The sequence below is a fragment of the Oscarella lobularis genome, chromosome 5, assembly GCF_947507565.1.
Source record: "Oscarella lobularis chromosome 5, ooOscLobu1.1, whole genome shotgun sequence".
NCBI lineage: Eukaryota > Metazoa > Porifera > Homoscleromorpha > Homosclerophorida > Oscarellidae > Oscarella > Oscarella lobularis.
Genome location: NC_089179.1, coordinates 2537528 through 2555066, shown reverse-complemented (window position 1 = coordinate 2555066; position 17539 = coordinate 2537528).

Sequence of the window (17539 nt, the reverse complement as noted above, 5' to 3'; positions counted from 1 at the left end):
TTGGCGTTCGTCTTTGCAGGCGACAGCGACGCGCTCGAAGGCGAAGCGAAAGGGGGACGCGAAAACGGATCAAAGTGTATTGCGTAAACAGGGGCGTATCCTCCTGACAGCGCGAAATTGGCTTCGTGAACGGGTTTTAACGATCATCTGCGTTGGGAAGAGCGAGAAACGTGCGAAAGGAAAAGAGGAGGCAAAACAATCGATCGCTGTGAAGCAAACATGGGCGTATCCTCCTTGCAACACACAGAACGCGAACATTAGTTCGCGCATGGATTTGATCGACTGTCTGTCAGCGTGGGCAATACACCAGGGGTAAGCGAAGGGAATCCCCGAAATCGCCAAAGACCATGTGGAGAGAGGACATGGAGAAATTCTTAGAAAAACTCGAGGTAACTCTTTAGGAAGTGGCGCAAAAATACCCGTTGACGTTTCTCTTATAGAAAGTCGAGTAGAAGGATAAAGAGGACGCCCTGATTTCGACAATGCGCATGCAGGATTACTTTCGCGCTGACGAGAGGAGAAGACGAAGAGGCTTACGAAGAAACGAAAACTTTCTGACGACGCCGACGACGAAGTGTAGGGTGAATTTGCCATTTGACGCGTAGCAGGAGTTCCTAAGGATAGTATAAAAAATAAGAGTCTTTGCTCACCACTCGAAGCGTACAATGACGACCGTTTCGATCCTTGGCATGCCGACTGGACTAGAAAAGAAACAGAGTGAGAAATGTCGCGTGAACGAAAAGGGGGGCCTACTGGTCTTTGAAGTCGATATAGGCGGATCGAGCGGAATGCGAAGCTCTTTCCACAGAGGCGGTCGCCTAAAGACGAGAGAAATCGCCCACGATTACATCATCTTTGTCGCACGGCCGTCAGAGGCGGTGCGACTGGTACGGTTCGCGCCGTACGACTTTATTCCAAAACATATATAAATAAATATAATTCTACTTAAATTATTCTTTTTTGACTGCTAGACTGAGAGCATGCGCAGACGACTTCACGTGGCTCACTCTTACATATGGCTTCCCAGGCATTGCAAACGCCCGTTTCCGTCTCAGACAAGCATCACTAGCCGTTGCTTTTCCGATTTCCATTTTGGGGGTATGGGAAGAAGACCGTCGTAAAAAGGTCGTTCCGCTCGCAGTGGTTTTCGCGATGGAAGTGGATTCATTACGACGAAGAGAGCAATCGAGCCTTCTGCTTTACGTGTGTCAAAGCCTACAAGGAAAAAAGCTGCACACGGCCTCTAGCCTCGAGGCTACCTATATTTCCACAGGCTTTTGCAATTGAAAAGAAGCTTCAGTCTGGTTTGCTGCACACGAAGAGAGCTCCTGTCACAAAGAGGCTGTGCTTAAAACCATTACGCTGCCTGCTACGACTCGCGATATTGGAGAAAGCCTATTCACACAGCATGCGAAAGAAAAACTTGTTCGACGCCAATGTTTCCTTAAGCTTTTGTCGAACTTGAGATTTTTGGCTAGGCAAGGTTTGCCTCTCCGCGGTGACGGAGATGAGAGTGACTCAAATTTTACGCAGTTGCTAAAGCTCCGTGGAGAAGACGACCCTAGAGTATTTGACTGGATAAAAAAGAAAACTGATACGTACACGTCCGGTGAAATGCAAAATGACATTATTCAAGTAATGGCTCTCGAAATCCTTCGTAAGGTTGCAGCATCTATTCGCGACGCTCCTTTCTACACAATTATGGCTGATGAAACTAGACATGTCAAACCGCGAGCAAGTGGTCTTGTGTATTCGCTAGGTTACAGAAAATTTTGAAGTGCGCGAAGACTTTATTGGCCTGTACGTTGTGGAAGCCATAGACGCGAAGACCCTATATTTAGTCATCAAGGATGTCCTTCAAAGGATTAACCTTTCATTGAAAAAAGCCAGAAGACAGTGCTATGACGGCGCAGCAACTATGGCTGGCCTAGAATCTGGAGTAGCGAAGCAGCTGTCAGACGAAGAACTCAGAGCGATATATACGCATTGTTACGGGCATGCCCTAAACTTAGCATGTGGAGATGCTGTCAAGAATTGCAAATTGATGAAGGATGCTCTCGAAACCACTGGCGAAATAACAAAGCTTATAAAGAAATCTCCGCGACGTGATGCGTGTTTTGAACGATTAAAGGCAGAGACGGCACCGAGCACACCAGGAATAAGAATGCGGTGCCCTACTCGATGGACCGTTCGAGCTCACGCCTTGCATAGCATTTTGCAAAACTATCACGTTCTTTACGAACTTTTGGATTGAATCAATGGACACTGTTAAAGATACAGAAATGAGGGCACGATTATAGGTGTCGCAGCCCAAATGAAGGAGTTCGACTACTATTTTGGAGTTTCTTTGGGAGAGCTAATTCTGCGACACAGCGATAATTTAAGCCGTACTCTGCAAAAAGCGGATATATCTGCAGCAGAAGGTCAAGAGATCGCTACTATGAGAAATAGAACCCTTCAGTCGTTGAGAGCGGATGAGAACTTTAGCTGTTTTTGGAAAAAAGTGATCACTTCGGCTGAAACATTAGAAGTCGGTGAACCTAGTTTGCCAAGTCTCCGAAAAGTCCCAAAACGGTTTGAAATTGGCAATGTGCAGAGTCAGTGTTACTTTCCAACAACCGTAGAAGAGCACTACAAACGACTTTACTTTGAGGCTATGGACCTCATTACTACTTCCATAACCGAAAGGTTTAATCAACCAGGGTACCGAATTTCCCGAAATGCTGAAGATCTTCTGCTTAAAGAAGCAAATGGCGAAAATTTTGAAGCTCAGTTTGAATTTGTAACCAAATTCTACAAGTCCGATTTGCATCCTCAACGACTGCACCAGCAGCTTCAAATCCCATCAACTAATTTTCCATCTTCTGCTGCGAAAGCTCGGTTGTCCGATGTAATGGAATATTTTGGAAGTTTACCCAAAGCTCAGCGAGAATTGCTGTCGGAAGTCTGCACAATCTTCAAGCTACTTCTTGTTATGCCTTCAACGAATGCAGAAAGCGAGAGATCTTTCAGCACGTTGCGCAGAATAAAAACTTACCTTCGCTCAACGATGACTCAGAAAAGGCTCAATCACCTCATGATTTTTGCAAATTTATAGCCAGCTCACGGACGAAATAGACTTCATTAAAATTGCCAGCGAATTCGTTTCGCAGAGTGAGTATAGACAAAGCACATTTGGAAAGTTTATGCCTAGTGACCTGCTGAAGTAATTTGGTTATTTTATTATTAATTAAAAGATCTTGCAAAACGAATTTTAGATACTGTAACAAAAAATTTTGGGGGCGTGGCTAGCGAAAAAATTTCGGCGCGCGCCGAGGCCGTACCGCTACCGGATTTACTCTGACGGCTGTGTCGTTGCGACTCACCGTAGCGCGTCGCCGCTAGAAGCCAATTCCTAAAAACAAAGATCAAAAATAGGTCTGTAACATACGGGAATGCACGTGCGCACTAATATTTAGGTATTATAAACGAATTTTCAATAATTGGTTTCGTGATTTTCGCGCTACAATAGCCCGTAATGTTTCAATTGCGGAAGCGGAGCTTTCCCCTGTGAAAACCCGATGTTTTTAATCGCAGCTTTACAACATGCGGCGTATATTCCAAGCGCAGGCCTCACGTGAGGCGCGTGACAGTTTGCGTCTTTCTCGCCGCCGCCGCCGCCTCGCTCAGCTCTCAGTCGATCCACGGATCTTAGAATGGTCGATTGACGTGTGCTGTGCGACGTCGCTTTTCTTCCAAACCTTATAATTCGATTGTTATAGAATGCGAAGATGGGCATACGATTTATCGACAAGGTAAGCGTGAATCGCGCGCGATAGCATGTGTACGTCTGTCCTACGCGTGTCTTTATCTCCTAGAACACGCTGACGGGCTGTTTGCGTGCAAGTCGGCCTATCTCGCGATCGTTCGTCTGCAACGGCGAAAGCGATAAGGGCGAGGGCGAGCACTACTGCGGATTCGGTGAGACAAAAAGCGTTCAATACGTTTCCGTGTGCCCTCCTATGCGCGTTTATTGGGTGCATGCCCCCCCCCCCCCCCCCCCCCCCCCCCCCAGCGCGTTCATCGTGATGGCACCGCTTGTTTAGATAAACTGTGACGGTGAAGACGACGGCGATAACGGCATCGACGTCTCCGACAAATACGGATGTAAGTTTTGTTTTGTTTCAATGTGCAATTGAAAGTCCACTAATATTTTAGGTGAATTGACTAGCGCTCCTTCGTTTCTGATTTCCTCTTGCGAGAAGATATTCAATTGCGGCGGCTCGGGCAATTGTCGATCGTACCAGCGTCAACAGCACGCACTGTATAAAGACGGATCAGACGAGCACAATTTCTTTGAGTACCATTCCACGCATTGCCAACTTTCTATATCACCGTCGACGTGTTTTTATTAGGTCATCGACGAGTGTGCAACTGGGACGACATTTTGTCGGGATCTCAGACGTATTGCCAACGGGCGAAGTTGATAGGGCGGCATTTCCAATGGTTGCAGAGAGTACAAAAACTCCAAAGGATACTGAGTAGCATCATCTTCGTTTGGAACGCTGTCAATTGAATTATAGGTTTTTACCGTATTTTTCACTATTAGAAACTCTGCGCTTCCAATTTTTCAACCACTTGCTTAGGTGCGCTTTTATTAGAGACTGCGCTTATACAAGAGACTGCGTGTTTGTTCAACGTCATTTACTAGCACACTTTGTTCCAATACGACATAAGGACAATTTACTAAACAAAAAGCAGAAACCAATTTGGTACGCTGTCGTCAGTAATCGCTGAATGCCCAGAGCGGCACAGACTTCCGTCATCAGGTGAGCTAACAATTATTATTGTAGCTGACTACGGCGAGGAATACTGCTGCGGAGACTATTCAGTAGTGGCCTTTAGCAATTTTCTTCCTATTTCCTAGCGTTTCTTTGTCCTGCAAAATCACAGCCAAAATGCAATCAAATATCCATAACATGACAGTGATAATAGCGTCGTACATTCCGTTGCCGCTTTCTAAAATTCATCTTACAAAAACTAAAAGACCAATCAAATCATTTTCTCTCCTTCTTATCACCACGTAACGGGCGCATTTCGCGGACTAAAGAAAAAATGCTTGAAATTAGTCCGTTTAACTAGTAGCAACACAGATAATCTTACTTTCGTCGTCTTCGTCGTCGTCATTGCCGTCTCTGTCATCTCCGTTATTTGAGACGTATATACGCGGAGTAATGTATGAGTAAGTCGTTCAGTCAGGATTCTGTGTCACTATACAACCTTCTTTGTCGTCGTTGCCGTCGATATCGTCCTCTTTTTCGTTGTCGTCATAGCCGTCGCGAGCTTCGCTAATCGAGACGGCTGTACGCCGAGTAATGTGTGTTTAATTAAGTCGATAGTTCCATCAGGATTCTAGCTGTGTCACTATGCCACATTCGTTGCCGTCGTTGCCGTCAATATCGCCTTCATTTTCGTCGTTGTTGCCTACATGAGCTTTGCCAATCGAGAGGTGTATATAATTCTACATGCCGAGTAATGTATGGGTAAGTCGATCGTTCATTCAGCGGATTATGTACCACCTTCGTTGTCGTCGTCATTTCCGTTGCCGTAGGCGTCTCCCTCATCCTCGCTATTCTGTGTCACTACACCACCGTTGTCGTCGACAAAATAAGGCAATAACGATTCGACTTAGGAAGATGAAAGTCAAAAAATGTATTACTTTCATCGATCTTGCTTGCGGTCTTTTAAGTTTGCTGTTGCTCCTAAAGGTATTCCTGATTCCAAAATAAGGTTAGTTTTTTGTAGTTTCACAAGATTCTTCGTTCATCGACGAATCGTTGATAATGAGAGCGACTTGATTCTATAAAGTGAACTAATCCCTCCAAGAATTCACAAAAATGACATGATGTTACAAATTTCTTCATCGCCTTTCGATCGGAAGCGCGTCGCTTAGCTTTTTCCGCCGCTAATTGCATCTATGAATGAGACAAAAAATTTATACAACAATTCATAGGAAAACATGAAATCACCATTGCTACCTCCAGCGTAGCCTCGGAGTCCCAGACCTTCTCTCGCGTGCTTTAGGGTGGGCGTGCCGGGCGCGAGAGAAGGTCTGGGCAGAGATTAAAGAGAGAGAGGGATTGGAAGCTCCCGTAATTACGTGACCTTAAGCTTGACCCCAGGTATGTTCCTAGTTGTAATGAGGGAGATTTTGGCGGAAGAAATCGCTTCTACGCCGCTGACACGTTATACCCGAGCAAAGGAAGATGCCAAACGGATACTCGAAACGCCATCGAAAGAAATCTTGGAGGATTTCGGAAAATCTATGATCGAAGCAGTGGCTGTCTGCATTCCGCATGAGAAAGAGCGTGCTGCGTCTTTCTCGACGTTCAAAGAAAAAGCGTATTTATCTTTTTTATCTTTGCGGATAACAAAGCTGCCAAAAATGTGGAAGTCATTTTACGACTCCTTAGAAATGCCTTCTGACGACCCTCTTCTCGCTCAAATTTGCAATCGGAAGCTGTTTGAAAGGTTACTTGTTGAGAGTGCCGTCAACACAAAAGGGACCGTTGCAGAAAGTCAAATCGAACATGCTGAAGTGCTAAGTGGCGACGAAGAGAATGCTCTCAGATATGCCTCTGGATACGTCCCGTTCAAGTTATTGAAAAAATATAGAAAGTCTTTAAATGTGAGAAATCGGCAGTTTGTAGAATGCCTTCAGAGTTTATCTGCCAACGAAGAGGAGGAACTACCACAATGGGATCATGATTACGCGTGCACCGAGGAAGATTTTTTCTCCTACAGTACACGATGGATTTCTAAGGTTGATCGCGGCGGCCTTTTTAAAATAAGTGACACCTGCTATAAGCTTTTTCATTGAACGGGTCACGAGAACTGTTTTACCCAAAAAGCTGCTGGAATGTAACGAATCAATAGATGTTATCATGTCCGTGATGGAAAGCTCAGAAGTCGCTACTCATTGGAGTGCTATCGCTCAGCCCATCACCGAGGAAGCAGACAGAAGCGTTCTGCTGCAAGATATTGTGGCACTCTGGGTGACTATGAGAGGTTTTTCTATGGCTTCGGCGTGGATGGAGCAGTTTAAAAGAGCTCGAGAAGCACATGTTAGAAAAAAGCGTGGTCTTCGAAAAAATTTGCAGAAAATGTACAAGTCGTTGGACAAATAATTTCCCGTAATATAATTATAATTGTGTAATTCCCTTTATAATGCTGCGATCTCGAGATCGTTTAGGCAATGGGGTGTCATCTACAATTTGCACGGGAAATCGAAGTCCCTTACGACTGGAGTTACCTCGTGTGGGCAACTGACTAATAGATCCTTGCAGTCTCAAGGATTGCACATTCTTAAGACATTCTGCTACCGTTTGGTTGTCAGAGCGTCCTCCGCGGGAGCGCTGACGGCCAAAGTGTCCTTCCAGCGGATCCTGGCTGAGGTGTTCGCTTAGAATAAAGTCACCTTGAGCCCAGGGTTCACTTAGCACAGAACGCGTCAATTCGACAAATGATTTAACTGCAAATATGAATTATTTTGGGTTCTGAGATATTATACGAATTCTACCTGTCATCTTCCATCCAGTAAGAGTTTCCTGACTTAAACATAAACGATTTCGGTCACTCTTTGACAGGTTTGCTTGCTCTGCTACCCATTTCTCCCAATAATGAAGGTATTCAAGAAATTCAGTCTCCAACCACTTGTTAATCAGGTAAACACAATTAAATTATAGATATGTTTTATTGAAGGCGGGACTGTACCTGCAATCGTTCATCATTAGCAGAAGTGTATCCGCGACAGTTAGGCTCAGGGTTTCGTAGATGTCGAACGTTTAGACAGTCAAACGCCTTGTCAAATGTTCGACAAAATTTAGCTGTCTCTTCTGATCCTGGAATGCCGTAGTGCTCAAGTCCATTGGCCACTGACCTGCTTAGAACCTAATGGAAAGCAAATGCAAGCAGGGTAAAGGCTGAAATGTAAACGGCTTGGTGAGAAATTCACCTGAGCCGCGAGGTCAACCCTCATTTTTGAATAAGACGTCAAGTGAATGTGTTCTAGCTTTAATTTGCAAAGGAGGGTCAGGCTGGCAGCATCTGACGTTTCTTGACACCGCTGGTAAAGTTCAACCAAATGTTTCCAGCTAATGCATTTGCCGTTTATCTGAAGAAACTGGGTAAAACTGGGTAAAACACCAAAAGAAGCAATGCGTTCTTACTGTCAGAGAGCGAGTGCTTCCGTTTGCAAACGATTGTGCCCAGCAATTCCTCGTTGTTTTAATTAGGTGGGGCACGTCGGATACAAAGTAAATCATTCGTTGTGTTATACTGTAGGGGTTGACGGCTCGGTAAACGACATCCGTTTCGTATCCAGCTGCAATCATCATCTGCTCGTGAGATCGAAAAAATTTCCGATTTGGGCTTGCCCCGTCGCAGCCGATAGCAACAACCGCGAACCCTAGTGCTTCTAAAATCTCTACTGCTTCCCACACTATCGAAAGAAGATCTTCCGACTTTACCCCGTCTGTCGCAAATATGCAAAGGAAAAACGCAAACTTGTCAGAAAACTTCGAACCATCAAGACCAAGACGTGTGTTGCGATATCGTTCAGCTTTTCCTGCTTTGTGGATTTCTTAATAGCCCTGCTGTCCTTCCCAACCTTGTCCAACTCCACGAAACCGACTATCTCCTGCGTGTTCTTGTTAAACACAAGGTCCTCTCGAATACGCATCTCGTCAAATACAATGGTAACCAGTTTACCACCCTCGGACGAAGTGGCGATTCCTGCTTCGGCCACAAGCATATCATTCACTTCTTTTTGGAACCCCGTTTTCTGATGGAAAAAATGTGTGTAGTCACGCAAAGTTCGTTCAGATGGCAATTTTACAAATCCAGACGTTCGCAGAGCGTGATAAGCTGAAGACGAAAGCATCTTCAAGTTCAGTGCCCATCGAATCATGACCGGATGCCATCTCATTCCACTAGCAGATTTGACTGTGGATGCCTTGCGCTGCTCATCCCAGAAAAGACGTCGGAAAGTGCCAAATGAGTACTGCTTGTATACGTCAGGCGTCTTCTCTGCCATAATGGCCCTCAAATCTCCGTCTAGACTCGGACAAACGTTTATTCCTCTTTCTTTCGTTGACTTAATAATTTTCTTTTTCATTCGAGAAATCTTTCTCCGAAAGACCTTTTGCCATGCAATCAGCGTCTGCAGTTTCTTATTCTTCTGAGGAGTCGTTAAGTGAGCGTGTGTTGTGAACCTGCTGGGAGAAATTACTGTCTTCCTTTTGCTTTGCCTAAGCAAGCCCAAAAGACGACGTCGCTGTGACGTGCACGGAAGACAGCAGCGTCTCCTTGTTCCTTTGATTAACATTTGGCAACTGTGGTCCCTGATAGCAGCTAACACTTGCTTTTTCTGGACATGGAATGGCGAATGTTCGTCGAGACGGGCGAGTGGCTTGCCATTAGCTGCACGAAGGAGTTGCCTCCTACTCTTGCACATTTCGACAATACCGTAGTTTCACAAATTTTCGCCTTGAAATATTTCGTTTTGTAATATTTTGTACAGCTTTATTTTCGTACACTGCTCCTTTTACGACATATATTAAACGTATTTTTTCCTTTTGGTACAGCTTTATTTTCGTACACTGCACGTTGTACGAAAATTAATGTAAAACGAAAATTTGTGAAACTACGGTAGATTTGTTGTGAATCCCTTCGTATATTTTGAGGCTTTCCAGATGCTTCTGGAAAGCTTCAATACTGTTTTTTTGGAGCAACTCAGTTTAATCGAAGCTACATCCAGAGCTCGGCAGCTCGTTACTGAGACTCTATGTCCTCGAACGTAGAGATCCTTCAAACCTTCATCGCCAACACAAAGTTGCGCGTAATTGATGTGGGAGTGAAGCCTGGAGCAGCGCCTTCATCTCCCAGGCAATGACAACTGTTGATCGCTATCCTAGAAAAGTAAAGCTGATTTTGATCTTCTATAGAATTCCAGCAAGCTGGCCGTGTTCTAAGGTATAAAATGCGCATCATCGTTGGCCTATTCTCGCGGGGATGCACTGACGTACCCGGATAATGCTTCCGTGGCCGAAAACGGCTCACTCTCTTCCTTCTTCTTCTTAGCACGGCCTTTTTGGCGATAAAGACGCGACCTTCGCTTTGAGAAAAATCCCATCAGGCCGCTCGGCTATGTAGCTAAGTCTTTTTTGTGACTTCGACACGTGAGCGAAAATCCCAGGTAGACAGAAGTTGCTATTGGAAATCTAGCTTTGTAAGCGCATACAGCTAACCCTCTGCTATAAGACTTACTTGGTCTCCACTTGGGAATGGCTGTAGCTCCGATGATACCTGCCTCACAGTACGGGCATCTGGCTTTCCGAAAAACGCCTCGAAACGGTGTCTACGCACGACCAACGCTCTAAATCGCTCCGTAACCGTATAGTAAAATGACCACCACGCGAGTATGAACAAAGAATATGGAACTAGGAACAGATGCTTTAAAGTTACCTCGGCCCTCACTTAGAATGAGCAAAAATCAAAGAAAACGTGGCTAAATCTTACTCCAAAAAAAGTTTGACTGACAGAACACGTTTTTATACGTACTAATGTCCTTAAAATAAGAAAAATTTGAATTTGAAATTGGCCGTCCTGTCGAATTTGGATATAGCATCCGGGAGTTCTGTTTGTAACTGGGAACATACCTGGGGTCAAGCTTAAGGTCACGTGATTACGGGAGCTTCTAATCTCTCTCTCTCTTTAATCTCTGGTCTGGGCACGCTTCTCACTTAGGCCTGTTCCTTTGATCTTAATTGACCAATAAGAGAACGAGAACCCGATTCGGGGGGTGCCCTATCATCGGCGAGTACAAAACGAATTACGGCTATCTGGGTTTCATACCGTCCCGTAGTCTACCGATCGATGGAGATCTATCTACCGATCGATCTTCGATCGATATCGATCGGGACAAGGATCGATGGAGATTGATCGGACTACCGATCGATCGGACTAACGATGAATCGAAGATCGATATCGATCGGGACACCGATCGATGGAGATCGATCGGACTACCGATCGATCGAAGATCGATACGAATCCCCGCACATTCTGTAGAAGTCGAGCTTCGGTGGTGAGAGGCGGGCGCAACGTAATCAAATTTGAGATCAAAGGGACAGGCCTACATGAGAAGCGTGCCCAGACCTTCTCTCGCGCCCGGCACGCCCACCCTAAAGCACGCGAGAAAAGGGCTGGGACTCCGAGGCTACCTCCAGCGACGCCGACTCCATATCCGCTCTAAGTTGACGGCTTTCCTTGATCTCCGCCGCTTCGTCGAATCGCCAACTGTTAATCGATCTTCGTGGCTTCGGCGCGACGAATCGACAACGTATTTTCCATCTCCGCCGCTTCGGCGCGACGATTCGCCAACGTATTCTCCGCCGCTTCGTCACGACGCTCCGTATTGATCGTCGCCATTACCGCTTTGCCACGACGCTCCGTATTGCTGTGCATATTGTTCAAATGTGTTGGGCAGCCCATAACGTAACATCGGGAAAGTCAAATCCTATGCCTAGCTGGTATTACAACACGACAAAAATTTTCTTTCACTGGGATTTCTTTCCTCGATTAGTTGACGGATGATACGTTCAATCTTTAAAGGCGTTCTTCAGGTACATTAAGAACAGAGAACATCGGAAAGAATTGCTCCCAGGAAGAACAGGTTAAAACGCATTGTACACCAAACCGCACGCCGGTTTCGCAGTAGCATCGAACAGTGAAAATGTGCCGTAGACATTTCCCGGATGCCGCTCTTCTGTTTCGACAAAAAAGCTCACCGTTTTGTAACGAAAACAGCGATTTTGGTTCCTTTTTTGTACTGCTGTACAGACACACTCTTTAGCCAATAGACTACCTGCAATCGCACAGCTAAACTATCGATTGCGCCGGAACTCCTATCGAAACTCTGACCATTATTGCAGCCGTTCGCTAGTTCTCCTACAATTCTCGCTGACACCAACGTGGGCAAAAAGCCTACATTTTAAGCAGAAAAAGAAGCCAGAGGTCGAGAAATGAGCATCAACGTTTTTGATTTGACAAAGACGGAGCTCGAGGCTTTCTTCAGATATATCTCGGCAATCGATGGCGCAAAGGTGACGAAAAAAGGCAACCGCGGCATTATATTAGAAGCTGCGAAAGAAAATGTCAGGATCGGGCTAAAGCAGCCGACATGCGTCCTGGTAAGTGAGAAAGACCTTAGAAAATTAAATACTAAGTCGTCATTAGGTGGTCATGATGTGCGTGAAAGCAGCGAGGAACGAAATGAAGCCGGAAGCGATTCCTTTTTTCAAGCCGGACGACGTCGACGCTTCCTCATCCGCCGCCGCTACCCCTTCGGCCGCCGAGGCTCAAGAAGGCTCAAGAAGGATCAAGAAGGATCCCCTCATTTTATAGCCCGCTCCACCAGAGATCAAGCTCTGCACCACGAATGCCTCCACATACGGGTTTTCTTCTTGCACGCGTTCAGATTTAAATGTCTGCATTGGACTACCACCGCAAATCCCTTGCTTTTCTTTGCCGAATCTGCTCAAAAACATTTTCGCATCGATGGAAAAGATCGTCTGCTATCAAGGACGCGTTTTCGGTTTATGTCACGATCGATCAGGGGTGACATACACCCTCCAAATTTGACTTTGCGTGCCACTGCGACAACCTGCCAGCGTCCTCCTTCTAACTCGATTGAAAAAATTGTCAGCTTTATCATGTTTGTAAGAAAGCTGCGCGAAGAAATGAAATACGAATGAGGAAACATCTTTTATTGTGACGAAACGTCCGTATGGCTCGAGCGTATCGGCAAATAGATGCATTGAGATAAGTGGTGCCAAAGATGTCAGGTTTCCGACGCTCGGGCACGAAAAGGTGCGCATTACAGTGATGCTCTGCGCGGAGGCGCATGGCAGTAAGTGCAAACAGTATGTACTCATCAATCGCAAGAGACGTATTTCAGCAATTGCCGAAAAGTTATCTTAAAGTCTTTTTTTGTCATGGGCGGGAAAAGTTTCGATGGACAATTTCCTCACCGAAGACTTTTTGCGCTGCGTTATTGGCTCTGTGTCATTCGGTCCTAGACTCCTCGTCTGGGACTCATTTCGCTGCCACATATCGCAGAACACCATGTCTGTGCTCAAAAGCTTTTGCTCGCGTACTGGAGGTCTTAAAGACGCCAGGTGGAAAGCATTCGTTGGCAGCTTTCTGGAGCATGGATATGAATAACACTAGCGAGTGGAAGAGGGCAAGAGCATCAAGCAAGAAATGAAAAACGGAGAAGGGCCTGTTGCCAAAACTGAAGCTTGAGCACGGGATACGTTGGTAAGTAAGAGCGGCCAAATTCAGCAAAAGGATTGTCATTCTTAGCCTACACGGCATTAACTCCAGGCCGGATTGTTTTGGCGAGGGTTTGTGGTCCCATCGCCCACAGTTTCTGCAATTCCCTTGGAAGTAAGCCCGACAGTTCCGTAGGGCGTGGCCATTGAAAAGGGGTGTCATCACGTCGCCACCTCTTCGAAAGACTTTGCTGCACTTCCCTCGTTGCCAAAGACAGTCGCTTGCTTTCCTGTACGATTTGGAAAAGTCGCTGTACTTCGGCAGCGAGTTGCTTGAGCTGCGCCGCCATCCCAGGTTGATTAGTCTCTTCATCCGTCCTTCTGGTCTCCCGTCGTTCTTGGCTATCGCTGCGGGATGGGAGACGTAAACCTCCCCCAGCGGGTGCTGTCTCTTGAGAACGGCTCTCCAGATGGCCTCGGCCCGGTACGCATCGGTTAGGGTAATTGGATCCTCGCGTATCGTGTCGGGTTGAAACTCGGCTCGCATTCCATGCTTGAACCACACAACCAGCATGCGCTGAGAAACATGCCCGTCGTTTGCTGGAACTTGTTCGGCTTGAACGAGACTCGTCGACATGAGTCGGAAGCGAGTAACCTCTTGCGCCGCGTGCTTGATGTTCATCAAACGTTTCGTCCAGAAGCTGACGGGTCGCTTCGGTCCGTAAGTCGTCCTCATGTGTCGCTCGAACTCCGCCCAACCGACGCGTGCTGGTCGCGTTATTGCCTCAAACGCCGCGTATTCGCGCCTCACTCCGGAGCCCAACGCTGCAATGGCCTCAGGTAGTTTCGTCTTTTTATCCCATCGCAGGAGTGCCGCTAAATGTTCTAGATGCAAAAATCACAATTCTACCTCGTCAGCGGCGCCTCCGTAGAACGTTTTAATCTCCCGATGTATAGCCGAGGGTCGTGCTGGTTGCGGGAGTAGCTGTTGTTGCTGCTGTGGCTGCTGCTGTGGCTGTGGCGGTGGTGGTGGCTGTTGTTGTTGCTGTTGCTGTTGCTGTTGCTGTCCCCCAGGCGGCGGGATGGCTGCAGACCGTTGTCTTCTTTGTCTCATAAGTCGTCCTTCTCAAGTAACTTCTCGTCCTCGAATGAACCTAGTGCCTTAGGCAGACGTGTGTTATGGACTCTCTCGACCACAAACACGTCCATCTTATCTGGTCCCCTTTGTCTTCGGTCTCCGCCTACCAGACGCAGCTTCTCCCATTCGCGTGTGAACCCCACGTAGACAGCTTTTAGCACCTGCCCAGAGTCGGACAAACAAACTCTTTTCACACACCCTCTGATAGTGGAGGGTCTTCTACTCTGACTGCCATATAGGGAGGATCGAACTCCCACCTACCCCGCTACGGTGTCCTCCACACGGGCCGTCCTCAGTCATTCGAGCGATCCCGGCACGTACGACGTTGGCCAGACGTCCCGACGGGATAGTTCGTCGACCAGACGTCCCGACGGGATTTTTACTTTCACTCCGGTACCGGTGCGCACACTCTTTTTCTAAGGCACGTCGAGATGGTACCAGGCCTCGAGTTGTATGCCTTTACCCGGATTCTCCACCACTTGTTACGCACCGGGGTTCTCATATACACACTATCTTTACGCACAACACCGCGGCAGTGGACACGCAGGTTAGGATACCATTAGCTGACCAGGGGTTCACCAATCGGAGACTGATCTTTTCTCTGACATGCACTCACATTTATAATGGGGAGGGCATCACATCCAACGCACGCTATCTGGATTCACTACACGCGGCGTCTTAAACAGTGTCTGCTGGGCTGTCGCCAAATTTCGTCGTCGAGTTGGCGATCCCATTCTTCATACTAGGCCAATACTACTCGAAGTTCCGATTAGGAGACAAAAGATTTCGAATCATGAGTGACGGCCGCAATACAGTTTATATATAAGATACGAACAGCAATTCTATAAATTCGTCCTAAATCTTTGCAACGGGAATTATTTGGCTAAGAAAAAAAAAATTTATGATTATGACAGTTTGCTTTCTGGTGAAACGTATCACGTACGATTACTAGATTTTCGACGCATGGTGTACAGCTAAAAGCAGATGCCGACTGAAAGCGTCAATAAAATCCAAGTTTTGTCATTTTGACGACTTCTTTTCGAGTGTTTTATCATCGATACGATACTCAAAAGCTAAACGAGACGCATTTCTTAAAGTTTGAGTTTGATCTCAGCTTGAAATACCAAGATATTTGGCTAATCGGAGAACTAAAGCACAGATCTAACTTACGCAAAACCGCAAAAAACTTTAGTTGCAAATTTTTTTGGCGTATAAACGAGATTCCAGAACTCTGCGTCAAATTATCTTGCCCAAGTGGCGATTACAACTACGTCCCAATTCAAAGTCTAGAACGATATGGAAGAATAAGAATATTGTTTGCTGCTGCTGCTGCAGATGCCTGGGATGGAAAGGAGAATATCCTGTCTTCTTTCTTCACTGAAATACTTATATAACTTGAAAAAGTCATCATCTGTAAAAGAGGGATGCCAGCGTATACAGTAACGGAGAAGCACCAACCATTTCAGTAGAACTATTTTCGTAGAATTGGTATGAATTAATAGAATTACAGAATGATACAGTTAAATGTCGTGAAGTGCAGTAAGCCCTTCTAAAATTGTAGCAATCTGGTTCTGTCAAGCGCTTGAAAAGGAAAGGAAAGAGAGCACAAATGAAGGCACTTATTGAGGCAAGTGATCAAAATCAAAATGGTGCAAAAACGCTCAACGCCCAATTACAAATTATTCACTCTTTTAGGCCGCATGACACAGAGCTGCCCTAATAGCCAGCACGCGCAAAAGTCAAATTTGACGATACGTAATTAATTGCACATGGCGTCCATAGTAACAAAATTTAAAAGGGGGCGTGGGTAGTGAAAATTTTGGAGCGAGAAACCGCCGTACGACACGTTCGAACGTTCGAAACCATTTGAACGTTCCAACTCGTTCGAACACGTTTGAAAGTTCCAATCCCTATGAATGTTCGAACACGTTCGAACGTTCGATAATGAGAGCGACAACGCCTCTCGCAACTCAACGTCTCGACCGCGCCTTATCGACTGCCACTACTGTCTGCGATGTAAACCATCTCTATTGTCCGAAGCTCTGCTCGGCGGTTCGTCACCAATGCTGCTGTTACTGCGGCGGCGTCGAGAATTTTGCTCAAGTGTGTCGGAAACGCCTCGTCCGACGCGATCCCGTTCAGGAGCTCGAAGAGCAACTACTGGTCATCACGGATTCTCAACAGGATTCTCTTCACGCGCTCGGTGACTCTACGGCTGCGTTTCCTAGGAATTTGACAGCAACGGTTGACCTCAATGGCCATAACGTGCGTTTCAACTCGATTCCAGCGCCACCTGCGATATCATCCGCGAATGCGATCTACCACCGGATACGTCTGTCACGGCGACAACCCGCACTCTTCTCCTGTACGATCGCTCTAAATTGGCACCTGTGGGACAGCGATTAGGACGTGTCAAAGTGCACCTTGAATTTCTGGATCATGCCGACGCTGCCGCACCGGGCGATTCCGCTGACTTTCAGTCTAAAGACGTTCTTCTCTCTCGTCCAAAACGTACTATGCTGCCAACGGCGGCTCCTCTTCTGGCGCCTTCGGTGGCACCTCCTACGCAAGCCGTCTTCGCCAAGAAAAAAGCGAAAGAAGCCTACGATTACAACCGCAATGCTCAAGATCTCCCTCCACTGCAGTTCACCGACGCTGTACGCATTCAGCCACCGACTATGCTTGCGCCGTGGGGCTATGGCACAGTTGTGCCAATCCTTCCTCAACGCTCCTATGTGGTGGAGACGCCAAAGTGCTCGCATCTCCGACAAAACCGTCGCCATTTGCGCCGCAGCCGTCAGCCATCAGCCTCTACCTCATCTTCCTCTTCTGCCTCGCAAAGTTCCCCTAGCGGATCTTTGTCTGCGCAACCTGCTCCTGCTCTTCGGTCGTCTCTGTCTCCGACGCTCGGGCCACAGTAGTCTCGGCTGCAGCGAAATCGTCGCCCTCCGCGCTCCTTGCGTGATTTTGTTGTTCCGTACCCGTGATGTTTTGACCGTGTTGGTGTGCAGTTCCCTCTTACGTGGTGTTGAGCTGTTTTAGGAGGGGAAATATAACGGTATAGGGTACTAAGTAGTTGATATTGGGCGCC